Source organism: Nuphar pumila, chromosome 8 (assembly GCF_984573655.1).
Source record: "Nuphar pumila chromosome 8, dmNupPumi1.hap1.1, whole genome shotgun sequence".
Lineage (NCBI taxonomy): Eukaryota > Viridiplantae > Streptophyta > Magnoliopsida > Nymphaeales > Nymphaeaceae > Nuphar > Nuphar pumila.
In genome coordinates, this window is record NC_143256.1 from 76,172,895 (window position 1) to 76,186,486 (window position 13,592).

The 13,592-nt window shown below is 40.3% G+C and overlaps 1 non-coding gene across 1 annotated transcript; it reads left to right on the forward strand.

The window, feature by feature from the left end:
* The first annotated feature begins 4,908 nt into the window (after positions 1–4,908).
* Positions 4,909–5,011, forward strand: LOC149829985 (small nucleolar RNA R71). The gene has a single exon (XR_016433975.1). It is a non-coding gene; the product is annotated as a small nucleolar RNA R71 (small nucleolar RNA).
* The last annotated feature ends 8,581 nt before the right edge of the window (positions 5,012–13,592 follow it).

Here is a 13,592-nt window from a genome sequence, read left to right on the forward strand (position 1 = left end):
CTTCATGCCTTCGTGAGATGCACTATCTCACACTCACCATCCTGTAAGGCATCTGAAATGAATGGCTTCAGTCTTTGCCCATTTACTTTGAATGTACCTTGGGTCATAGGATCGAATAATGTCACTGCTCCATGGGGAAATACTTCTTTTACAATGTATGGTCCTGTCCATCTCGATCTTAACTTCCCTGGGAATAAATGTAAACGAGAATTGTATAGCCACACTTTCTGATCTGGCTCAAACACTTTTCTGACAATATGCTTATCATGAAATGCTTTTGTGCGAGCCTTGTATAATTTGGCATTCTCATATGCATCATTCCTGAGTTCCTCTAATTCTGAGAGTTGCAGTGCTCTCTCTTTGCCAGCCTGGGTGAGGTCAAAATTTAATTTCTTGATAGCCCAGTACGCTCTATGTTCTAACTCGACAGGAAGATGACATGCTTTCCCGAATACAAGGCGATACGGGGACATGCCAATGGGAGTCTTAAATGCAGTTCTATATGCCCAAAGTGCATCATCTAAGCGCTGGGACCAATCCTTGCGGTCCGGACGAACTGTCTTTTCTAAAATTCGCTTAATCTCCCTATTGGACACTTCAACCTGTCCACTAGTCTGCGGATGATATGGAGTGGTGAATCTATGATTGACAGAATATCTTCTCAGCAGAGAAGCTATCTGAACATTCCTAAAATGCTTGCCACCATCGCTAATCATCGCACGTGGCACTCCAAAACGACTGAAAATGTTGTGCTTAATGAACTTAAGCACTACTCTGTGATCATTGGTCTTGGTGGCCACAGCCTCGACCCACTTGGACACATAATCAACCGCCACCAGAATATATAAATTTCCGAATGAGGGCGGAAATGGTCCCATGAAATCAATGCCCCAAACATCAAAAATTTCGACTATCAAAATCGGTAGCAAGGGCATCATGTCCCTCTTGGACATGTTTCCAATCTGCTGACATCGCAGGCATCGCCTACAGAACTCATGAGCGTCTCTGTGGAGTGTGGGCCAATAAAATCCTGACTGCAAAACCTTTGCAGCCGTCTTCCTACTACTAAAATGCCCTCCACAGGCTAACGAATGGGAAAAATTCAAAATGGACTGGTATTCCTCCTCCGGAACGCATCTCCTAATGATCTGATCTGCACAGTATTTGAACAACTCCGGTTCATCCCAATAATAGTGCCTCACCTGAGATAGGAACCTCTCACGCTCATTCTTGTTCCAATGCTCAGGTATCTGCCTCGAAACCAGATAGTTCACAATATCTGCAAACCAGGGTAACTGCGATGTACTGACTGACATGATCTGCTCGTCGGGGAAAGAATCACTGATCGGTCTCTGATCCTGCGTGGTCTCCACGATCAGTCTGGAAAGATGGTCTGCTACTACATTCTCGCTTCCCTTCTTATCTCGAATCTCGAGATCAAACTCCTGTAGTAGTAGGACCCAACGAATTAATCTCAGTTTGGTGTCTTTCTTATTCAACAAATATTTCAATGCAGAATGATCAGAATAGACAACCACCTTCGAACCGAGTAAATAGGACCTAAATTTATCCAATGCGAAAACTACCGCAAGTAGTTCCTTCTCTGTCGTAGTATAATTCATCTGGGCATCAGACAGAGTTCTACTCGCATAGTAGATCACATAGGGCTTCCTATCAATGCGTTGTCCTAAAATGGCCCCCATAGCATAATCAGATGCATCGCACATAATCTCAAATGAAAGAGTCCAATCTGGAGGTCTCAAAATAGGTGCAGTAATCAAGGCCTCTTTGAGAATCTCAAAGGCCTTCATACAATCCTCACCGAAAACAAAGGGTTGGTCTTTCTCCAATAACGTGCAAAGCGGTCGAGAAATTTTGCTGAAATCTTTTATGAACCGCCTGTAAAATCCCGCATGCCCTAAAAATGATCGAATCTGCCTCACAGAGGTGGGTGGAGTCAAACGAGAAATGGATTCCACCTTTGCTCTGTCAACCTCAATACCACGCTTGGACACAATGTGTCCTAGCACAATCCCCTCCTGGACCATAAAATGGCTCTTTTCCCAACTCAGGACGAGATTGGTCTCCACACACCTACTCAGTACTCGAGCAAGTTTATGGAGGCAATCTTCAAAAGAAGAGCCATACACTGAAAAGTCGTCCATAAAAACTTCCATCACATCATCAATCATGTCCGAGAAGATAGCAAGCATGCACCTCTGAAAAGTAGCCGGAGCATTACAGAGCCCAAAAGGCATACGTCTAAATGCGAAGGTGCCATAAGGACATGTAAACGTGGTCTTCTCTTGGTCGTCAGGATGGACATCTACCTGATTGTATCCTGAATATCCATCTAGAAAGCAGTAGTAGCTCTGTCCTGCGAGTCGCTCTAAGATCTGATCAATGAATGGCAATGGGAAATGATCTTTCCTAGTTGCCACATTCAACTTCCTATAATCGATGCAGACTCGCCATCCTGTAGTGGTCCTCATCGGAATTCTCTCACCCTTCTCATTCTCAACCACAGTGAGTCCTGACTTCTTCGGCACAACTTGAATCGGACTGACCCACTGACTATCAGAAATAGGGTAAATGATTCCGGCATCCAACCACTTCACCACCTCTTTCTTCACCACTTCCTTCATGTTGGGATTTAGCCTTCTCTGCATATCCCTAAATGGCTTGATTTCCTCATTACAATGGATCCTATGCATGCAGAATGAAGGATCAATCCCCTTTAGATCCGCTACTCCCCATCCAATCGCTGCCTTGTGCTCTCGAAGAATAGTCAGCAATCTCTGTTCCTGTTCCTCAGTGAGCAAGGACGAGATGATCACAGGCAGAGTCTCATCATCTCCGAGGTATGCATACTTGAGTGAATCCGGTAAGGGTTTCAACTCAAGTTTCGGAGGCGACTCGATCGACGATTTGGCGGGGGTCTCCGCAAGTGGTGGAAGAGGTTCCCTGACTGCTCCCCAAGGTGGTCTCTCCGACGACACTCAAGACACATCTACACTATCTACACCGCTATTCTTCTCTATATGGTACAAATCTAAAGAATCCTCAGTAATGTACAACTCGGGCTGCTCCTCCACTAACTCCTGTGCAATGTCTACATGAAAGCAGTCCATGTCTCCTGCTGGTCCCATCGCGGCATTGAAAATATTCAGCTTTACCTTCCTATTGCCAAATGAGAGATCCATGGCTCCAGTTCTACAATTGATGCACGCATTGGCAGTCGCCAAGAATGGTCTGCCTAAAATAATCGGAGTCTGGTGCTGGCTGTCTACTCCTTCCATATCAAGGATAATGAAATCGACTGGAAAATAAAAGTCATCCACTTTAACTAGTACGTCCTCCAAGACACCTCTCGGTACCTTGACGGAACGATCTGCCAGTTGAAGTGTAATCGGAGTCGATCTCATCTCCCCTAACCCGAAAGAATCAAAGAAATATCCGGGCAGAATGTTCACGCTTGCTCCAAGATCGAGCAATGCGCGTTCTATCCGGATGTTCCCTATAGTACAAGCAATGATAGGGGCTCCAGGGTCCTTGAGCTTTGGTGGTGTCTGATGCTGAAGTACTGAACTCACCTGCTCAGTCAGATGGACCCTGTTAGGAACTCGCTCTCTGGATTTCCTCTTTTGCGTACATAGCTCCTTCAGGAATTTGGCATAAGCCGGCACCTGCTGAATAGCATCGAGCAAAGGTAGGTTGATCTGCACATGCTTGAAGATATCAAGCATGTCCTGGATCTTCGCACCTTGCTTCCCTCTATAACCAGGAGACTCTAATGCTTTGGGATAGGGTGGTGGGGGAATATACTCTGCTGGCTCCTCCTCTTTGCGAGAAGGCTCACTCCTATCCTTCTTCTTCTCTGAGGATAAAGATGATGAAGGTGATGATGGGGATGGGGATGATGATTGAGCCGACGTAGGTGAAACAATGGTCTCTGGCTCCTCTATCTTCTCTCTACTCTCAACGTGATACTCATGTCCACTCCTCAAGGCCATAACTGATTTAGCCTGCTGGTGTGTCTCAGTATGAAATAGGCCTCCAGTCATCTGGTCCTTACCCTTCGGGTTCATGACAGCCTGACTCGGCAATGTACCCTCGGGTCTCCTACTAATAGCCTCAGCTAACTGTCCCATTTGCGACTCTAACTTCGCAATGGACTGCGTATGCGAGCTCAAAATCTGGCTACACTTCTCGAAGGCGTTCTGATTAGAGGTTTTCACCTCTTGGAATGCCTGGAGAAGTCTCTCCTCAAAAGATGTCTGCGGGGCAGACTCCTGCTGAATCGGGGAAGGAACTGAAGAAGAAGAAGACTGAGCATAGTTCGGTCTTTGAAATGGCTGAGTAAAAGATGGCTGCCGAACTGGCTGAGAGGAAGAAGGCATCTGTATAGAAGACTGTGGATTCTTCCAAGAAAAATTGAGATGGTTACGCCAACCCGGATTATATGTCGATGAAAATGGGTTATTTGGCGGTCTGACGTAACCCTGAGTTGCCTGAACTTGTTCTTGAACAAATTCAGGGTACTGAGCTGCTGAAGGGCACTCAGTGATCTCGTGTGCCGGACTGGCACAAAGAGTACACACCTGCTGTGTAGTGGATGGTCCTGAGAGAAGCTGGTCCAGCTTCTGAGCAATCATGTCTACTTTACACTGTAGTGCAGTAGATGGACCAATCTCAAGAACGCCAGCTTTCTTCTGAATGCTGGGTGTGGCTCTATCAGAATGAGAGCTCGAAGCATGGTGGAGTGAATTCTCAGCCAATGTATCAAATAGCCTCCATGCTTCGTCCTCGCTCTTCAGCATGAATGTCCCACCGCATGAAGAGTCGATCATCTGACGATTCTTGTCAGACAATCCATCATAGAAACTCTGCACCAGTTGCCATTTCGGCACCTGATGATGGGGGCATTTCCTGAGGAGATCCTTCATTCTCTCCCAGGTCTCATGAAAGCGCTCACCATCTAGCTCTGAAAAGCTAGTGATGGCTCTACGATATTGGTTCGTGCGACCAATGGGAAAGTATTTCCGAAGAAACTCCTGTTGCAACTGATCCCAGGACTCTATTTCTACAGAATCTAAGGACTTTAGCCAATACTTGGCTTTGTCCTTCAATGAAAAAGGGAATAGAGTCAACCTCAACGCATCATCATCGAAATTCTGTATCTTAACAGTAGAACAGATTTCGAGGAATTCATCTAAGTGTCGGTAGGGATCCTCATGACTAAGGCCATAAAAGGATGGAAGCATTTGAATAATGCTGGCCTTAATCTCATAATGTGGCGCTCCTACATCGGGTCTCCGAATGCAGGATGCCTGAACATAGTCTGTGGGAATGAAGTATTCCCGCAGAGGGCGTGAAAGAACTGGGGGTGGAGGTGGAGGATCCATGTCAGCCATTGTTGCCGAACTTCGATGAGAATGTAAAATTCTCTCTGGGTTGTCAACAAATGGGTGTAATGGGGTTCCTAGACCTCGTCGACCCTGCATACACTGGTACTAAGACCAGATGTAAGCAAACGACCTAACTAAAAAATTAAACTAGCACAGATACTAAAATGTAAATAAGCAAATAACAGTAACTAAAAACAAACAAATATGCTATATAGCTATGTCAGAATTCTATACTAAATAATTAAATAACAAAGTAAACTATTCTAAAATGCTAAAACAAATAAATACAGGAAATCACAAACTATGTTTTTCTAAAACCCACCTGTCTAATCTCTCCTTGCAGAATGATAATTAAGTGAATCCTAAAAAGAACAATATGTGAATCCTATATTTACTAACTATGTTAATCCTATATTCACTTACTAATCCTACTAACTAAAAAGAAAACAACTAATTAACTAACTAAAACAAAATAATAATAAATTAAACTCTAAGAAATAAAGTAATTAATTCGCCGTTCCCCGGCAACGGCGCCAAAATTTGGTTGATATTTTGGAATGCTCTTTTTTAAAACACTTATTTTCAATAAAACTTTGGAAAATCGTCAACCAAAAATATAAAAACCGACTTTCCACAAAGTGGTAAGTACGGGTCGATCCTCAGGGAACATGAATTAAACACAATATTTCTATAAAATTCAATTTATTAATGCCAAATGTCAACCTCCAATTACAAGGTTAGTACAACTGCAATTAAACACTAAAAGAAAAGTAAACACGCAATCAGTCTTCTGCTCCACACCAAGGGTATTTCCGTCTTTTCGCCACTTAAAGAATCTTCTCACTTGGACAATATCCCTGGACACTAAATATGTTTTTCAACCTAAAAATGCAGAAAAATACAAAGTTAGTTTTCTATTCTAATAACGAAAACAATGACTAAGACTAGTTCTAATTTTACGAAAATTGTAAAGCAAATACTATTTATCAAGTAAAAATTAACTAAAATACTAAATTAATGCTAAAATTAACCAATTTAACTCTACTAATACTGTATGATGATGATGCAACTCCTAAAATGCAGAAACTACTAAAAACAAATCTAAAAGGCCGAAATTAAGAAAATTACGAAACTGCCCCTAACTAGTGTAAAATAGCATTCTGACAGGTTATCGGAAAACCACTGTTTGACAGGGCAAACGAGGTCCGATTTTTCCGAAATTTGTTCTGTTCTGCAACTGACAGATTGAACAAAACGACAGTTTTTACAGAATTGAAAAACAGTATCTGGAACTCCAGATATAAGCGTTTCAAATCTGAGAAAAATCAGGATATCGCCAGTCCTGTAATTTAAAATCCAGAAAAAGCGGTTTTCGCAAAACGCTTAAAAATCAGACCAAATCAACTCCGAATGAGCTGAAATTTGGTCTGAAGTTAAATAACACGTCAATAAAGTGAATAGACGAAAAAAATTTGGACAACACAGAGTTATGCACAGAAAATAATGCTAGTGTGATAGGGCAAAAATCTGGTTTTTATTTCAATGCACTATTCACTATATGAATCTATTTTAAACACTATGAACGTAATCTAACTATAATGCAGACTTAAATACTTCTATATGACATAATATATGCTGATATTGACTATGATAAAACTAAATGAGATCTCAATGACAAATGATATGCATTTCATGACTTTGCCTTGAATGAGCTAATGATGTAAATGTCCCTAAAATACTAATGCAAGAAAGTAACTATATGCATAAGACATGCAATACACATAAACTAGATACGACTATGCTAACTAAACTATTAATAAGAAAAAGACATTAACAATCACACATTCAATCAACCAATGATAAAATCTAACTAAAATGATTACATAAATAACTAAACTAACTATTCTAAAGACAAGATGACTGAAATATAAAGGAGAAGAGACCACTAACGAACCATGGGGTGCAGCCTTTGGAATGTGACTATGGTTGACTCAACTAGGCTCTATCTTAACTTAGCTAGGTTCGGGTTTGGCTAAGGTTGACTCGACCTTGGGTTGGACTAGGACTCGACTAGGGTTAGGTTTTGACTTGGTTAGGTTACTAAGACTAGGTTGGACTCGGTTGAGGGTTGACTTAGTCAACGAAGGTTGGTTTGGTCTAGATGGGTTCGGTTTTGAGTTTCCTTAGTCAACTAGGTTCGGTTGACTCCAATGGACTCGGTTTAGGTTTAGCTAAGGGGGTTGAACTTGGATAGGCTCGAGTTAGGTTTGACTCGACTCGGACTAGGGCTAGGTCTAGGTTTTGTTTTGACTTTGACTTAGTCAACTAGGCTCGAGTTGACTTAGGCTCAACTAAGTTGGACCCAGCTTAGGGTTTGACTAGGCTCGAATGGGCTAAGGTAAGCTCGGTTGACTCACTAGGTTTAGACTAAGTTTTTACCCGAGTTAGGTCTTTGACTAGGTTTAACCAAGGTTGGGTTTTGGATTTAGGTCTAGCAAGACTAGGATGAACTCGGTTTAGGTAGGCTTGAACTAAGTTGAATCAACTAGGTTTGACTTAGATAGGGTAGGTAGACTAGGCTGACCTAACTTAGGTTAGGGTTGACTCCACTAAGCTTGACTAAGGTTGGGCTTTGATCTTAGACTCGACCTAAATGCGGTTTAGGCTTTGACTTGGGCTAGGCTAGGTTTTGACTAGACTCAAAGGGGGTGTAGACTAGGGGTTGACTCGACCTAGGCTCGGTTTGACTAGGTTAGGTCTAGACTAAAGTAGTAACCTCCTAATTAAGCTACAATTAATCCAAAGTTCACGATTTTAATGGAGGAGGTTGGAAAAAGGAATGTAATAATTACCAATATTCAAACTTTGAAATGCTTTGGATTCTCAAAAATCGCCCCATTTAAAGAGGGAGTTACACTCCTTAATTGCCTTTAATACCTTTTTGGAAATCTGAAAAGACCAATCTAGAAATCCACGATTTTTGCTTTTCAAGATGGAATTAAAATGCTTTTAATGCTCTATGGAAATCGTGTAACCTAGATTGGAATTTTGGTTTAATTGCAAAACACTTTCCAAAGTTAAGGAGTAACTCCTTCATTAATGCACATTCAAAATTCAAATCTTCCTTAAATGCCTCACACGATTTTTGAAGAATATCCTTTTTCCAAAAGCTTTCCAATTTTCAATTACTTTAATTACCTCCCTTCTCAAAAATCGCCAACTTCAATGGATGCTACTTTCTAAACTAATAGACTTAATTATACCTAGGGAACAAAAGAACATAAATGAAAAATCGATTTCCTAGGAGTTAATGCTAACCTAATTCCAAAACTTACCTAAATACAACCCTAAAAACGGCTAAAACAATAAACCCTAATACATTGAACCTAGACACCTTCCTAACTCAACTAATGACCATTAAGACTTTCTAAAAATCGACCAAGAGCTCAAGGAGAGCTCTAATGGCTGCCGCCCACCTCGGGGAAGAAGAAGAACTACACGAAAATAAAAAAAAATAAAAAAAAAAATATAAAATTATAAACTAACGAAAAGCAATAAAACCAAGTAACTACTATTTTGATAAAACTAAGTTAGAAAATATTAAAAATGACTCCTAATTACACAAAGGCTAACAATAACATCACTATGCTGGACTTAAAATCAAAAAAAAATTAAAGAAAACTTGATTTTTATAATTTTCAATAATACACTCAAACACCAAAACGAAAAATGATTAAAACAATTAAGTAAATCAATCCTAAAACAATGGAACGACTAACACCAATTTATGCTACTGTTAACACACTAAACACACAGCAAGCAACACAACTTACCACTCTAAACCCCCTTTTAACAAAAATATAAAGATCGGCTAGAATATCCCTAGCCGATTTTTTCTTTTTTTTCAAAAATAAAATCAAAACGAAACACACGCACAACCCACTACTTAGAATAATCTAAAATGAAATTTCCGAATGAGATTTTCAGCAACACAATACAAGACACAAGCTGGACAAAACAAAAATAGCAAAACAGAAAAATATTTTTGTAGAAATCAAGAATCGGCTAGAAAAAGTCTAGCCGATTTTTCTTCTTTTCAAGCAAAAACAACACACAAACAAACCTAACGACTAAGATGAATCAAAATGAAATTTGTGTCTGAGATTTTCTAAAAAGAAAACACCTATAACACGCTGGAAACAAAAACCCAAATCGACTAGAAAAGCCTCTTGCCGATTTGCACGTTTTAGATAAAAACGATGGAAAAACACAAATCGAATACACAACCAATGAAAGAAAACCTAATCTAACGTGCTGGTCTGTGCACGCATGCCATTCTAAGGTTGAAATAAAAAGAAAAACAAGAAACATACAGAAAATAACAAAACAAAAACCACACACACAAATCGGTTTTATCTAGAAGAGAAGGAAGAAGAAGACCTACCTTTTGGAAGATCCGACGACCGGGGGGGTGAAGAAGAGCGGACCGTGGCTGGATGTAGACGTCTTCTACAGTTCAAGGATGCTGTACTTCACCAAAAACGGCACCTATTGCAGCTGCTACACGTTGGAGATCCACCGATGATGGCATGTGAGCCGATTCGCGATCGGAGGGTGTAGAAAGCCGGATGGAGGTAGGGCCGGCTCACCTTGGTGGTGTGTTGCGCACTCCCGCCCAAGGTTAATGGTCTCCACCTCTGCTACACCTGCAAAAGTACGGAAAAATGGTGAAAAGACAGCAAGGAATAAGAAAGAAAGGAAAAGAAACCAAAGAAAGCTTGAAAATATGCTTGAAAATCAAGCATAGGTCGATCTTCAATGGCCAACACTTGGGGAAGATGGAGAGGAAGGAGCTGCTGCTGTAGAGTCACTGTAGGGGGCGTCCAAACACAGCCAAAGACGCCTAGGGTTCTTGAAAAAAAACTATTTATAGTTTTGACATTTTTCAGAAAGAGTGTTGAAAAATAAAATATTGCTAGGCGCCACTTTCTGGGGGGTTTTTAGAAAAACTTTTTGAAATGGGTATGGATAGGTGTGTGGGTTGGGTTTTGGGCTTTCTAAGAGTTGATCCAAGGTCCAATTGACCTAATTGGGTCGGATATGGATCCGATCCACCTCGAAATCCGTGCCCAAACACTGAAATAGCCATAACTCTCTCATTTTAACTCCGATTTTTCTGAAATTCGAACCATAGCCCCTTACTATCAAAACACATCTAAACATGGGTTTAAAACCTTAAACTTGATACAAAACGCATGAAAAACTTGTTTACATGATGTGCATTTCATGCATCATCACCCTTCGTAAGAAAGGAAAAGGGCGAAAAAAAATCGCCCTCTCACTGCCTCTTCATGAAACCCTCACCAAAGCCCTCTCTCTGTTTCGCCCGTCACCTGATCTCCCTCCATCGCGCACCCTCTTCCTCCTCCATTCATCTCTAACAGACTTCAAAACCTCCAGACCCTTCTTCTCCATCTTTAAAAGAGGCACGAAAGGCTTCTTTTAGGGGACCTGCTTTTCACCTCACCACTTCGACGCTTTTTGGCTTTTCGATCGTTTTTTTTTTACCCTCAGATCCATCATCCTCTTATAGCTCTTTGTATATTTTGAGCTTTCAGCGTTTTGAATTGTAGATATTTCGGGTCTTCTGTGCACAAGAATCTTCATTAACCTTATGTGTTTTGAAGCACATTATCATAATTTTATTTTACTATTTTGTTGATACAGTTAATAATAAACATTGCCTCATTGCTAGAATGTGTATCTACTCATCTTGTTAGGTTTCAGCTGCTATAATCCCCTTTGCCTCTGGTTATTAGGCTGAAGAGATATTTGCTGTGTTCAAACTACTGTTTGGTATTCCTGTAACATGTATTGAGAGCAACATTTAGATGTCATTCATTCATGGATGATCATCTTCTGTTATGAATCACTAAAGTCACTTGCTGGGCGTCATAATTGGTAAATGTTAGCTGGGCTTAGCTAATCCTATGTCTAAGATCTCCCGAGAAGGGAAGAACTTGGGATCATTGATTCAAATTTTGCAGGTTATACAGTAAAGAGAAGGAGAGGCCAATATGATCTTCTGTGTGATTTTCTTGCGTGTCAATCAACAAAGTAATGATACTGCCTTCTCTAATATGTGGGTTGTTGTTATAGATCTGTGAATGGCAACAACACACCCGGATCTATTTTCAGTTTTGGATACTTCCAATAAGGAAGCGTGGGAAGGATTACGAAATGGACTAACGTGGAATGTTTGAGTCAAGTTGCAGAAACATCGTTGTAGAGAGTTGGTTGATGGAAGTGGTTGAATCAGATGATGGATGTAGGGACTAAGCCGGAAAGAACAACCCATGATGCGATATCGCGTTTGCCAGAGAGATTGCTGAATTTTCTTGCATTAACATCTCTGGAACACGTTTTGCAAATTACAGCCATGAAGTGATTTCTTTATCAGTACATTCTTAATAGTATCATTTTATCAGCTGAAATTTTCAACAGTTATTCAATTAGCATTTCATGCATCGTTTCCTACCTACCCACGATAGTGTGTTATATTTGTTGTGCAATGAAATGTTCTATCATCATCTTCTGTATGTCACATGGTCTCTATAAGGGTAGAGGCATTATTATTGCTGAAGATCCATTGAATCTCATCACATTCAAGGTATTTATTAATTCCTGCTAATTTCATTAGTGATTCCCTCCCTATTTTTTTATTCATTTACATTTGAGTACTTGTGATAATACATTCTCGCATACCATCTGATATCGGTCTATGTGCATTCGTCACACCAGTCGTCACTTTGTTACTCCATCTATGTTTAGAAGTGCATCTGCGATTCATTTAACATTGCCATGTTCTCATTCTGCGGGTTCATATCCCTGTGTAATATAGTCAGTCACCGGTAAATAACTATAATTGTATAAACCCAAGCTGCTAAAATTGTTCAATCCACGAAGATCAATTATGCAGAATTGGCACTCATGGTGTATTTTGTTTACTGAATGGGCGACTTATATTTGAGAGTCTTGCGTCTGCAGACCATTCATCTGCAGATTATTCATTGAAATGCATCCTCTGTCCTACATCTTTCTTTATTTTGGGTCCCTGTAATTTGCTTGTTCTACCTCGGCATGGTGTTTTCTTGTATATTAGGAACATCCTTATTAACATTATCTGTTATGTGTTATTAATCTCACTGATCGACTTCCTCTGTTAGTATCAATTATGTTAAAGACAGACCATCGATGGGATAGTTTGAAGGATGTTACCAAAGGAACTATTGTTTTAATATAAATTGTAATGGGCCATATTCCACTGTGCTTTGCTCTTAACCATTGATTTTCAAATGCTGATTTTGTAGGGGTTTCATTACTATATGATTCTAAATCTTTGCTTTGCTGAAAGTCACTATGATTTTTAACTGAATTTTGGCAAACTCACTGCACCATTTACACATCCCCCCCCCCTCAGCAGCCTTTTGCAGCAGTTAGTGATCTGAAATTCAGATCAGAGTGGCTCTGAGATTCGGCCTCTAACCATGGGTTCGCTGGATAGATGTAATTAACCTGGTTGTATGTTGCATTTGTTTCAGTTTCAGGTATTTCTCTTCTATCCAGCATATTTCTCTTTATTTCATTAGATGTTGTTTATATGTTCTGTATTTTTCACAGCTCATCAATGGCATGTGGATCCTTTGCATCTTCCATTTCCACATTTACACAGTTATCATTTATTGCCAACCCAACACTTCACCATCCACCTGCAAACAACCCTATTTACCCATCATGATTCAATCCATGATAACATAGAACATTTCATAGTTACTGTATACACAAACCACACCCTCATTCATATCAGAGATTCGATTGCTTAGGTGGCTGGAACTTTCCAGCCTGTCAAAATGCATCGATACCCCTCCCGTGTCACCAGTGCTCATGTACTGCTTAATATCATGTTCAGCTATTATTTTTTTTAGAATGGTTGGGTTCACCTTTCTAGGTGCCTTAGTCAAAATCAGAATCTCTGATTCACCATATACCAGTCAAACTCACTATATCATTTTAGATGGTTTCTAGTATTTCAGTAACACAACAGCCCTATGGTTGCTCTAGCTTCTTCTTCTTTTTCTTTTGTAACTTCATTATATGCCATACCTTGCATCTTCCCTCCATATA